This window comes from Poecilia latipinna, unplaced genomic scaffold (genome assembly GCF_001443285.1).
Source record: "Poecilia latipinna isolate Pla-1442-1.1 unplaced genomic scaffold, P_latipinna-1.0 Scaffold2768, whole genome shotgun sequence".
NCBI classification, from domain to species: Eukaryota; Metazoa; Chordata; class Actinopteri; order Cyprinodontiformes; family Poeciliidae; genus Poecilia; species Poecilia latipinna.
Window position 1 is genome coordinate 61,253 of NW_015115384.1, and position 12,105 is coordinate 73,357.

A 12,105-nucleotide genomic window follows, 5' to 3' on the forward strand; every position below is an offset into this window, starting at 1 on the left:
AGTAAATGTGTAAGAGAAGGACGGGTAAAAGCAGAGCTGATAAATGAGATGAAAGTGATAAATGAAGGGATGCAGTCCCCATCCTAACGAAGACAGATCTGTGTTTGTGACTCTCTGCCCTCACCTTGGCTCAGTCCGGCTCATCTGCTCTGGCTGCCAGGGGCAGAGGTGTCTCCTCACATCACGGCTGAACGTGAGCTCATCCCTCTTTCTTTCCACTCTCACAGGGGTCTTCGGGGCACAGCCGAGGATGCTACCCCCCAGATGGTGACTTTGAAAGGTAGAACTTGCCGGTGGCATGAGTGACGTCTCGCTTGAATGTGTTGAGGAAGTTGCAGGTGCAAACTGGACAGATGAGTCCATGTTGTTTTTGCAAGGGAAGGTGCTTCTTCTTCTTCTTCTTCTTCTTCTTCTCCTTCTTCTTCTTCACTCGTACGTCAGCCCAGATCTAAACAGTTGCTGTTGGTTTTCTTTGGCACAAAAAACAAACCAAAACTACAACTGCAAGCAATTATTATAGGTTCCTCGCCTGACCCAGCAGGTCATCATCACGCCTTTTCCTCTTTCCTGCTGGATTTGTCCTCCCGTGCTCTGGCAGCAGGTGTCTCTGTCCCGAATCCAGTGGAGCCGGATCTGTTCCTCTCCTCACACGCCCAGCTTAGTGCTCTCAGCGGAAACAGTCCAGATTCTACTACCTGGCTAAATTGCCCCTGTGATGGAAAAATATTGTTCAAGGAACAACACTTGAATAATTGAAGCCCGCAGGCTTTAAATTTTGCAAGGAGGAACTCGCTGTGATTTCCAGCACAAAGCTGGCCACCTCAACAAAATATTCATATTATTATTTCAGAATGGATATATCAGGCATTGCTGTCGTCTCGTGCTCTCTCTGTGTGTTCTCTGCGTCTCAGCTGTCACTGGTTGTAACAACATCTCATCGTGTCTTTTTCCTGTAAAGGATCAAACAGCTTTCATCAATAACTTTTAGGGGTAAGAAACCTTGATTTTGGGGGGTATTTTCTTGAAAATTTATAACGAAAGTGTTTTGCATAAACAGGAAGGCAACATTTAGTCTAACATTCCTTCCTGCTAAAATCATTTCAGATTAATTGTACAAACAAATATTATTTGTGATGTGAATTTTTTGTTAGTTTTACTTTGATAAAGAGACTGAAGTAAGCAGCTCTGGGCCAATTTGTACCTTCTCCATCTGTTAGTCCTACTCACATGTTTCTTGACATTTTTCCTCCATTTCAAGTATATAAACGAATCATTTTATACCTACAGGGTTCCTCTAAAGTCTATAAATGTCTGGGAAAGTTTAGAGAACAAAAGATGTAAAAATATTATTATTATTATTATTATTATTATTATTATTATTATTATTATTATTATTCACTATCACATTGTCCAAATGTTGAGTTCTTCTCTCTAACCTTTCTTCCTTTATTCCCTTGTTTCCTTCCTTCTTCTCTTTATTTTGTCCTCTTTCTTCCTGTCATGTGTCCTTCTATCCTTTGTTCTTCTCTTTCCTTTCTTTCCTCTTTCTGTGTGCTCTTTCTTGTTTCTTTCCTTCCATCCTTCTTTCCTTGAAGTTTTTTTTTTTTTTTTTAATTGTGTAGAACTAGTACCTGGTGAAATTTATTGTATCTTCCAGGTGCTTATTATGCTGAATGTTGCACCTTTTTTTATTCTGCTCTTGTTTTTTAGCGTCTTCTAATGTCTTTAACGTTTCTAAGTGGCAAAATGTCTCTTATATAAATCTAGTAGCATTTGTTCATCCAACTGACTGTCAACGTGCAGCAACATGTGGGGGAAGGACAGCTCCTCATTCCTCCATCCATCCATCCATCCATCCATTTTCTTTACACCCTTGTCCCTTAGTGGGGTCAGGAGTTGCTGGTGCCTATCTCCAGCTAACGTTCTGGTTGAGAGGCGGGGTCACCCTGGACAGGTCGCCAGTCTGTCACAGGGCAACATAGAGACACACAGGACAAACAACCATGCACACACACACACACACACACCTAGGGGCAATTTGGAGAGGCCAATTAACCTGATAGTCATGTTTTTGGACTGTGGGAGGAAACCGGAGTACCCGGAGAAAACCCATGCATGCACAGGACCTTCTTGCTGCAAGGCAACAGCTCTACCAACTGCGCCACTGTGCAGCCCCTTTCTCCACACACTAAACATCTATTTAAGAGAATTGCTTGAGAGAGACTGAAGTTGAAAGCTGCTTGGGATCCGATCACTTCTTTCCTCCAAGGCCACCAGGAGAGTCATCACAAACACTTTCACATCTAGTATCACCTACATAATCACTTCGTAATGCAAATGGATTGGCTTCTGGCTGTGTAAGTCATCACTTTTTGTCTCTTTTGCACATTTTATTCTTCTTCGTTCACATTTCAGCTGCACCGCAGACCGTATACATTCCCATATGTCTTTTCTGAGCTGCAGCTCACCTACAGACCCACATCTTTCAAAATAATCTCCTTTCCAGCTGCTAACATGAACAGCAAACTCATCCGTGACTGAGAAACTATCACGGGCTAAAACGCGGTGTATAGAAAACACCGGCTTTGCTGACTTATTACTCTTGTTTTTGAGATTACTGAGATACTTATTGCCTTCTCCAAGAACTATCAAGACTCTTATTGCTTATTTTTGCTCATTTCGAATCTTTGTAGTTTGGGAGAGTTGTCTGCAACAACATGCTTCGTGCGCCAAGTCATACCTGCTGGGTCCAAAAATTTGATTTGTTTTTTCTTTTGAAAAAGTAAAATATATACATATATATTTAGTTTTTACATGCTCAACTACAAACTAAGCTTGTAATATTTCAATGAACTGACCAAAATAGGCTTTTGCTGAAATGGGATCTGAAACTCTTTGAAGGTTCCAGGTTTTCATTTATTTATTTATTTTTTGTCCTGAGCTTTTTGGGTGGTCAATTTTTTTTTTCTATTATTTGATCAATAAAAATTGTCTATCTTTAGCAAGAAATATGGGATTTATATCACTTTATTTTTGCGAATGCTTGCTGTATGTAGCCAAGTTTAGTGAACTGATGCAACTAGATGTGCTTTTGAATAATAGTCATAGATGTTCGTGGTCCAGTTTATGATCAAATTAATAAAACTACCTTAAATTACCTCCAAGTCCTGCATGGTTTTACAAAATGATTCAAAAGATGCGAAATAAAAGCAGCAATAAAATAGAAACTAACCTACAGCTGCTACCAATGATGATTTGGATTGCTGACTAAATTATTTATACTTTGCACAATTTGCTGAATAAGTCAACATTTATTTCAATCCGTCTCCATTTTCTGCTGGATCACCTCCTTTTGTCAGTGATTATATTTCACCACATCTGTTCATATGCAGGAATATAATTATTATTAACTAGGCATAGTAACGTAAAACATTACGTTACATGACATTCTCTTACCAACTTCAGCCAGTATCTTCTCTATTTTCTCTATTTTCTTTTTTTTCATTCTGTCCTTTATCAGAGACACAGAACCAGATCCTTCTGAATTTTCTGTCGTATTATTTAAGAAGTTTCGGAATGGGGATTCTTGTACTTTTGTGAGGCTAATAGAGATGACACTTTCCATATTTAATAAGCTAACGCAGTATCTCTTCCTACCTTTCTCTCAGCAGGAGTTTGAACAAATTTCGTACCTAAATGTCAGAATATTCCCATGCATCTCTGAGTTTCCTAATTAAATTTTCATTTCAAAGCTTCTGTAATTTCCATGGCTCACTCAGGGATCATCTGGGAGAAGAAGCGTCTAATTTCAGAACACAAATCAGCATCCCACATAAAATGTATCAGAGAAGATATTTTTTATTTTATTTTTTATTTCTACCCCCTCACTGTTTGATTCATTTGTGGCTGTGTGTGTGTGTGAGCCACATGTGAGGTCTTGTGAGCCGACTGCTGCAAGGATTGTTTCATTTCCCACAGAGAAAACGAATTAAATTATGACACCTTTCTGTGCTGCCTCTCATCTGCTGCTTTTCACTCTGTCGAGGGATGACAAAGCCGCTAAATATAGGTCCACAAGTGGAGTGTGAAACCTCTCCACCTCGCTCTGCGTTCGTGTGGGTATGTGGCAGCCGAAAACAAGAGGCTGTCGTGGCAACCTGAACAAAGGTTTAATCGTCTCACAAAACAACGTGATGTGTGCGTTTTTGGAGTAAAAGGAGAGAAAAGAGTGAAAAAAGGGGGTTCGTTTTAATTCAGTGTATTTACTCGTGTGATGGTGCAGAGAAAGAGAGAGAGAAAGGACTGGAACGATGAAACCAACTGATTTCCTAGCAGGAGGAGCACAACTGCATTAAAAATGATGGCAGGTACATCAAGTCTCTTAGGTGACTCAGAACAAAAAAACAAAAACAAAAACGCGTAACCCTTTTACACAGAGAATGGATTCAATTCATCTGCTGTAACACTAACCCAGAGAGCCAGACATACCCAAGGCTCCTTTAATTATTTCGGGGAGCGCTAGATATTTGTTCAATTTAGTAATTAGTTTTTATGAATTATTAAGAACTTAATTAGACTTCAAAGGGCAACAGATCCAATGCGTTCAGTTCTTAACACAGACAACTCATGTAGTTGTTTTTGTGACGAAAAGATTGTTAAATGCGTAAAAGAAAAAGTGCTGCCGTCCATTATAGATTTCTCTTCTTATGCCTTAATGTTTCAACCAAGCTTGAGTTGATAGAGGGGGACAAAAGCGTTCAAAATGAACTTGGTCACGTGTGGAAAAAGTTTCACTTTTTTCCCCACCTGAACTCAAATATTTTCGGAAAACTCTTGGAGAAAATCAAGACATTTCTGCCAAATGTGAGGTGGGACTTTGTGTTCTTTTTGGCCAGCAGTGGCCGTGAAACCCCAGTCCCCTCTCCTCCCCCCATGGAAACCATTTTTCCAGCCTCTTCATTACTGTTGAACAGTAATTTACTGAGGGAATGGAGGGAATAGTTATCTTTTTTTGTGCCTTCCTGTTCCTTCCCTCCTGGAGTCATCTTGTTACGCTGACAGCTACTGAGAAAGTTAACAATAGTTCTGTGTTTCTCCATGTACAGATAATGGCTCCTACTGTGGTTTGCTGGAGTGCAAAAGCCTGGAAATGACATTGCATCCATTTTTCTAGACAGTCGTCTTTCTCGTCTGTTTTCGAATGTCTTTATATTGGAGTTTGCTGCGTTGTTGTTTGAGATGTTTCATCCTTCTTCGTGTTGCCTGACAGCCTCTGTTGAAGCGATTGCTTGTGGCAGTAATGAATGAGGCAAGCACCTTTGAATCAAAAGTTAATCACGGTTACTTTGTTCACACAGGTCCAGGTTGGTTTGGTTAGCTTCTTTCCCTTAATTCATCAGCCATAATTTGAAAATTGCTTTTTGGATTTGCACAGGTTACATATTTTTAATAGTAAAAACCAAAATAACCTCGCTTGCTGTGCAGCCTGGGTCGAAGTTTACGAAGAGCTAAAAAGGGGCAGAAACATCAGAGGGGGGGCTTAAATATAAGTATTTTCTTATATTTCACCTGTTGACATGGGACCCACTGAAAGTCACACACTAACTTTGGCTCAGAGACGCTGACTGCAGATGAATTGTGTGTCATTTGGCGTCTTCGTCTCTCCGTTCTGTTGGAAATTCTCTCGTTTGAGTCTGGTGGCATGTTAGTCAAAATCGCTTGTTTTTGTCTCCGAAACAGTTTCACCGCTCTGCCTGCGTCGATGAACGTCAAGCAGGACCGTATCTTCTGTAAAACTGTGTCACTTGATTTTTTTTATTTTATTTTTTTACACTAGTCTCAGATTCAAACCGATGGACCAAGAAGGGAAAGACGGTCACTGTGCTGAAAAAGAGTTTAAAGGGAATAAAGACTAAACAAAATTAGGGAGGAAGGAGAAAAACGTGGAGCAAGAATGACCTCACTGCAGTTCTAACAACATTACGGTGGCATAATTTAGCACGGTGACACAATGGAGAGTTCTGCATGCGGGAGGCGTGCATGCCCATTTCCACTCAGTATAGCTTAGCTTCATTTTTATTTTCTCTGGTTATTTAATAAGTTGGAATTTGTCCAGTCACATCGGCATGACTCTGGGGAATTTACTGTTTTAGTCTTGTTAGACTTTCATCGACCTTTGAGACTGTCACACACAGGCGTCTTGACTAACAGACTTTATCTCTTTGGTTTGGATTCCTGGAATATCTTCCCAGTAGATTAGTAGTCTTGTTTTTTTTTATTGATCCGATGTAATGTTGTAATTTTAGACGTCTTATTTCCACGCTGGACGGACGGACGGACGGACGGACGGATGCCAGTGAACAGCTAGACTTTGGTTTCATTACTACTTAAGGCCATAAATACCATTTTCTCAGTCGCGTTTCTCGAATCGTGACGGAACGACGCGAAGATTGAACACGTAGTTTTTGAGAACTTCAGTTTTGTTCTGGGAAACGCATAACTGTAATCAAAATAAGCAGAAATAAATATGAACATATCACTCTGGCTAATAGACGGACTTCACACTTTTTCTTTTTTTTTTTAATTGATTCACTTGGCTGAATCACCTTTCAGGTGATGCTCGCATCCGTTACGTTGCAAATAAAATCATAAACCTTGAGTGTTTTTAATAGCTGCAGCTCAGTCACATTGTTTTGACCGCTCGAAAGGAAGACAAACATTATTATAATAACACCTTTTTATCCGACTCTCGAGCTGAGGAAGACGTGTCTCTTAGAGCCAATCAGTTCATTAAGTCACACAAACACTTTGATTTATCAAAAAAAAAAATGCTAATAGAGTTTATCAATCAAGTGTTTGAAGGTTTAATTTTTTAGCACATCAACAAATAATTTAATTTCACTACAAATTAATGCTTTGTGGAGATTACTCAGGGCACAAAAACAGCATAAGTAGCACTCAGAGAGGGAGATTTTATATAATCAAAATATAATTAAATGTTGCTCCTCAGCTGAGAAATCTCTGCGTGTTTTAGTTAATCAAGTTGAACAGTAGACAAACAAAACTGCCTGGTGTTGTAATTACTATAATGGGAGTGTTTAAAATTAATCATTCTGCATGAGGTGAGCCACATAAATCATTCCAAATTAGTGTCAAAATCATTTGTTTTACATGCTGATTTAACGGGTTGTCCTCTGCAAGTGTTTTTTTGTGCGGGTTTTCTGAGCTGAGATGGTTTATGGGTATTTGACGCTTCTCTCATTTCTAGTAAGAAGCAAGAAGGAGAAATTCACAGCAGCCACTTGCAAAAGTCTGGATACCCAATGAGCGTTTTAAAAATGATTTCACGTCACAGCGATCAACTTCTACGTGTTTTATTGGGATTTTGAGGGTTAGACCGACGCAAAGTTTTGCCAGATTGAGAGTCGAAGGAAAATTATATATAGTGATAAAAGTGTTCTTTGCAAATAAAAACCTGGAAAGTGTGTATTGTAGTTCTACGCCGCGGTTTTGTTAGAGAACATCAGTGACGGGACATTTGAAGTTTGCTACCGGTGGTTTAAGAAAACAAAATGTTCATGCTGAGGCTTGTGGCTCTGATATGATGAAATGTGTAGAAGTAAAAGCACTTTGATTACTTTTGCACTGCGCTTTTCTTGCACACTGGAAACTTTCCCCTATAATCTTGGAACTCGATAAAGATTAGATAGACAAGCTGTTGGATAATCTTCTGAGTGTACTTGCTTTCTCTGTTGGATGTTATTACAGTTTGGATGACTTGATTTAGCTTCCTTTTTCTTTTTCCTCATATGTTTCTGCCAATCAGAGCTTTTTGTTCAAGACTTGCCTGGAATACGGAGAAGGAAGAAGAAGAAGAAAAAAAAAACAGGTGTTCAAAATTCAAGCGCGGCTATTTTCAGATGGCTGTGACTAAATTTGTCTCATTTATAAGCCCAGCGTTTTCTTCTCAAAAAATTTCGTGATGGGAACTCTCTGCACAACTTTTAGAGGTTATTCTTAATTCAAGCCAATCTGGGTTTATTTAGTCGTACAAATAGAAAGTCATCTTAGGGAAGCAGAGGAAAGCTTCGGATGAGTGGGCTGCATTCAAAAGATGCATGGATAAAAGATAAAAACTGTAGTTGATTGCAAATATCTTTCCTAGAAACGTAATCTATGTTGATGGTAAACAACTTCAAGTTTCAACGTCAAGGTTTCTCATTTGGGATGGAAGGCAAAGTAATGCCATCCATGGCAAAGTGTGTGTGTGTGTGTGTGTGTGTGTGTGTGTGTGTTTTCTTTTCACCAGGCCGCATGGATGAATGCAGCTGAGTGTCAACAGTAACAGGCATTTTCTTGGAAGTACATATAAATTAAAAAGAACTGGTTCGAGTTGTGGAACTGTACAGACCCATTCAGAAAAAAGGAGAATATTTCCAAAATGTCATTTATTTCAGGAACCTTATCACTAAGAGAAACATGTGATATTGATGCTTGGAAGCTTTTATTTCTGTTGCTGACGATAATTTTCCACTTGCAGCTGATGAAAACATTAAAATGTTACATCACACCAATAAAAACAACATTATATAATACAAAAAAGTGGGCTTAATGAAAAGTATGTTTAATACCTACTTAACGGACACTTTCAATCCATTCCAACGTATTTGTGTCGACTGTTTCCATGACTCATTCCTGACGTTTTTGCTGAAATGTAACACGAGGTTTGGTTTGCTTTAACTATTTATTCATTCGAAGAGATTTCACTTTTCATTCGTTGCAACCTGCTTTTCTCAAAGCCATTAAAAAGAAAAAAAAAAAGAAAAAGAAAAGCTCGGTTTTGAATGGTGCCAGAAGCCAAACTTGCTCTGATTTAGCCATTTTCAGGAACAGTCATTTCAGAATCAGTTTCTGTTCAGTTCAATAGTTTGTCCTTGTCAGAGTTGCTGTGCTGGACCTGGCGCCTCACCATGCATATGCAACGTTGTGCTCCGTGGGTCATGAGCACAGTTGGTGCTGATGCATTCAGCATGTTAATCTCAGCCGAAGCTATTCTATTAAGACTAAGCACATATTGTAATTGAGGCTTTTAAATATTCCTAGGCGAAGGTAATCAGCTGCAGGGCATCTCTATACTTTTGAATTCCATTACAAGCACATACCTTAAGGCCATCTTTAATCTTTTTTTTTTTTTTAGTTTTTCTTTTCAGTTGTGTTCAGGCCTGCAGTGGTCTTGCTTGAGTGACGTTATTTTTACGACCGTAAGCCTAATGAAGTACTTTTCACTATTGTGAACTCAGAGGCGTGTAGCTTAAATGCTGACGATAAACTCTGTAATTTTTGAACGGCTCCTGCAAACATAGTTTTATGGGGAGGGATGAACCAAAACTGATTCATGCAGAGCAGCGGCTGCAGGTTTTCAGGCTTTTGAGAGAACCGGTTGGAAAAAAAGCGTGTGGAGCAAACGGTAGTAATATTTTTGCTTATTTACCTGTAAAACAGTGAAAAAATATATTTCAGGTGGGTGATTTAAATTTAGTTTTATTAAGATATTTTGTGATAAGAATAAAAGTGACAAGAATTATTTATAATTTTTTTTTTTTTTAGATAACTATGGCTGTTTCTTCATGGCCACCACAAACACTGCTCTTGAAAAACATTCCCATTTGTAATACACTTATTTCCAATCAATCAAGTTTCAATTTTATAGCACATTTCAGCAACAAAGCATTTCAAAGTGCTTTACATCTTAAAAAACACAAAAATGCAAAGTCATAGGACGCACAGTGTCAACAACGTTACATTTTGCCGTCATCAGATTATCCATTAATGTCTCATGATTATGTTTCAAAAGCCGTCCAACACAAATAATGATCCGACCGGAACGCGGCGCTCACCTTTTTCCGATCCGTTAAGGCAACACGAGTGGAAAAGTTGACGTCGCAAGAGTTACCATTAGCGCTGATTGCATAGCCGGGGTGACGGCCGTGGGGGAAGTGAGCTGTAGAGAGCTGAGCCAGTTTTAACTGCAGCTCTGAACATTTCCAGGGAGGATCTGCAGGCGAGATCACAGGAATCTGCGACATTCGTTTCAGACTTTTTATGATACTTTTCCAGGCAGCTAAGCAGGAAGATTTTTCATGTGTGAATACATACGCGAAGAAATCTGAAGAGCTTACCACAGATTTGTGTGTGTATGTTTCTGTTTACCTATATATTTTATTACAGAGACATTAGCACAAAGACAAAAAAACAAAAAAAAAACAAAAAAAAAAAAAGAAATGCAGAATTTTTAGATTTTTCAGCATGTCTAAAATTATGTCCATGTTTAGATCAGATTAATTTCTGATCTGATTCCTGATGAAATATCCAACAATAACATGATTGCAAGTTTGGAAAACTATGTCATTCTGACATGGAAATAGGATTCATCTCAAGAAAAGCAAACATTTTCTTGATAGTGAGCGTTTTAGCTCCTAGTCACCAGCTCAAACTCCAGTGAGTTCATTGTTTTCACTTCAGTTCGTTTAGACAGCAGCGTTTCACAGCCGTAACCTCAGAGTACGTTCAGTCACAGTAAACATTTTGTCTGAGTTCTGCTCGTCTCAGCCAGCAGACTACAGAAATGATCCTCGTACATTATCGGCACTTTTCTGCAGATTAGCTGGGGGGCTCACTCAGACATCATCGCTCATACATGCTCATAAAAAGAGGGGGGGTGGCAGGGATCATCTCTTTCCAGTTATATAACCTGATATTTACAGCATGCATGCTCCATCATTTACTGGGAATTCAGAAAGCTTTGCTTTCCTGTATGTACAGATGCTCTGCTGCAGCAACGTTTTCTGGCGTTGGTTGCTGCTTTTTTTTCTCCCTTGTACTCTGACGAGCTCCGTTTCTCTCTGTGTCTCTTCAAAGGGTTGGATGGAGAGCTGGTCGAATGTCAGCGGGAACTGTCGTGATAACCGGAGGAATCCTTGCTGGGGTGATACTGCTGTGCATCGTAGCAGTTCTCTGTTACTGTAGACTCCAGGTACCTGAGAGTTGCACACAAATCTGACTCTCTCGCTCTTTAAAAACAAAGAAAATATTTAAAATAGGGGAGCTATTCTTAAGTTGTTGTTTTTTTTTAAAATAAAACTTCTTGGGGAGTGTTTTGTACCTGTAAAAGGTTTGCAATAATAATAATTTTTTTTAAAAATCTGTGAATGTCATGAAAAGTCACCATGAGCCACAGATAAATATAAAGATAAATTTGGATAGTTATGTGAAAACTCTTAAAATAAAGCCTTGTTTTGTTGCAGAAACATTGAAAATTGAAGATAAAGGATAACTTTTGATTTAAATGACCTGCATTCAATTTTTGGCTAAGACTCAACAAAGACACATTTTCAGTTTTCTGGCATTTTGAACAACCCATAATAACCTTGTTGCTCCCCAACAAGGTTCCTAACAGACCCTCTGCTGAGGGACAAACATGCTTTTTATTTTTGCCTGTTTATTATTCCATATTGTTTGTAGTTTTACTACTTTTAAACGTTCTTCATGCCCACGATTCATAAATTTATGCCTGCAGGAGATTGAAGCCTTAATGGGGCTGGCGATAAGCCGTTAATAGTTAAACAGCTATCAGCCCTCCTGTTGCTTGGCATGTTTAATACTTCGCTGTTGTGGAAACGGGAGCTTTACTGACAGTTTTATGCTCCTCATAAATATCACCGCCGGTCTCTCAGAGGCTCCAACATGTTTGTGGAGCGAATCGGCTTTTCTAGCAGACGCGAGGGCTACCAGCGCAGGAGCTCATCAACGTCCTTCTGCTTTTCCCGTTTGTGTCGAAGCAACCCAGCTGAGGTCACTGACCAAAGGCGGCGCGTTTTCCCACAAACCTGCCACTTTACGTTTAATCTCCCAGCACCAACTCATTGTTTTCTATTTCAATCTGCAGGTAAGAATGAAAATGAATCAGTTTATATGGATTTTGACCTAAAATCCATTATAATTGATTATTTATAAATATAAATCACTGTGGCAGTCCCAATATATTTTAAGTAACATACAACCCAGATAGCACATGATGTTAAATCAACGTTGAAAAATAGTTAGAAT

General features: G+C 39.0%; 1 long non-coding RNA gene across 1 annotated transcript in view; it reads left to right on the plus strand.

The window, feature by feature from the left end:
* LOC106939078 (uncharacterized) overlaps positions 1-11,117 on the plus strand; it is a 15,853-nt gene extending 4,736 nt beyond the window's left edge. The window contains exons 2-3 of the long non-coding RNA XR_001422754.1: positions 228-280; positions 10,918-11,117. This is a non-coding gene — a long non-coding RNA (uncharacterized LOC106939078). The remainder of the gene's footprint in view (positions 1-227; positions 281-10,917) is intronic.
* Positions 11,118-12,105: the final 988 nt, after the last annotated feature.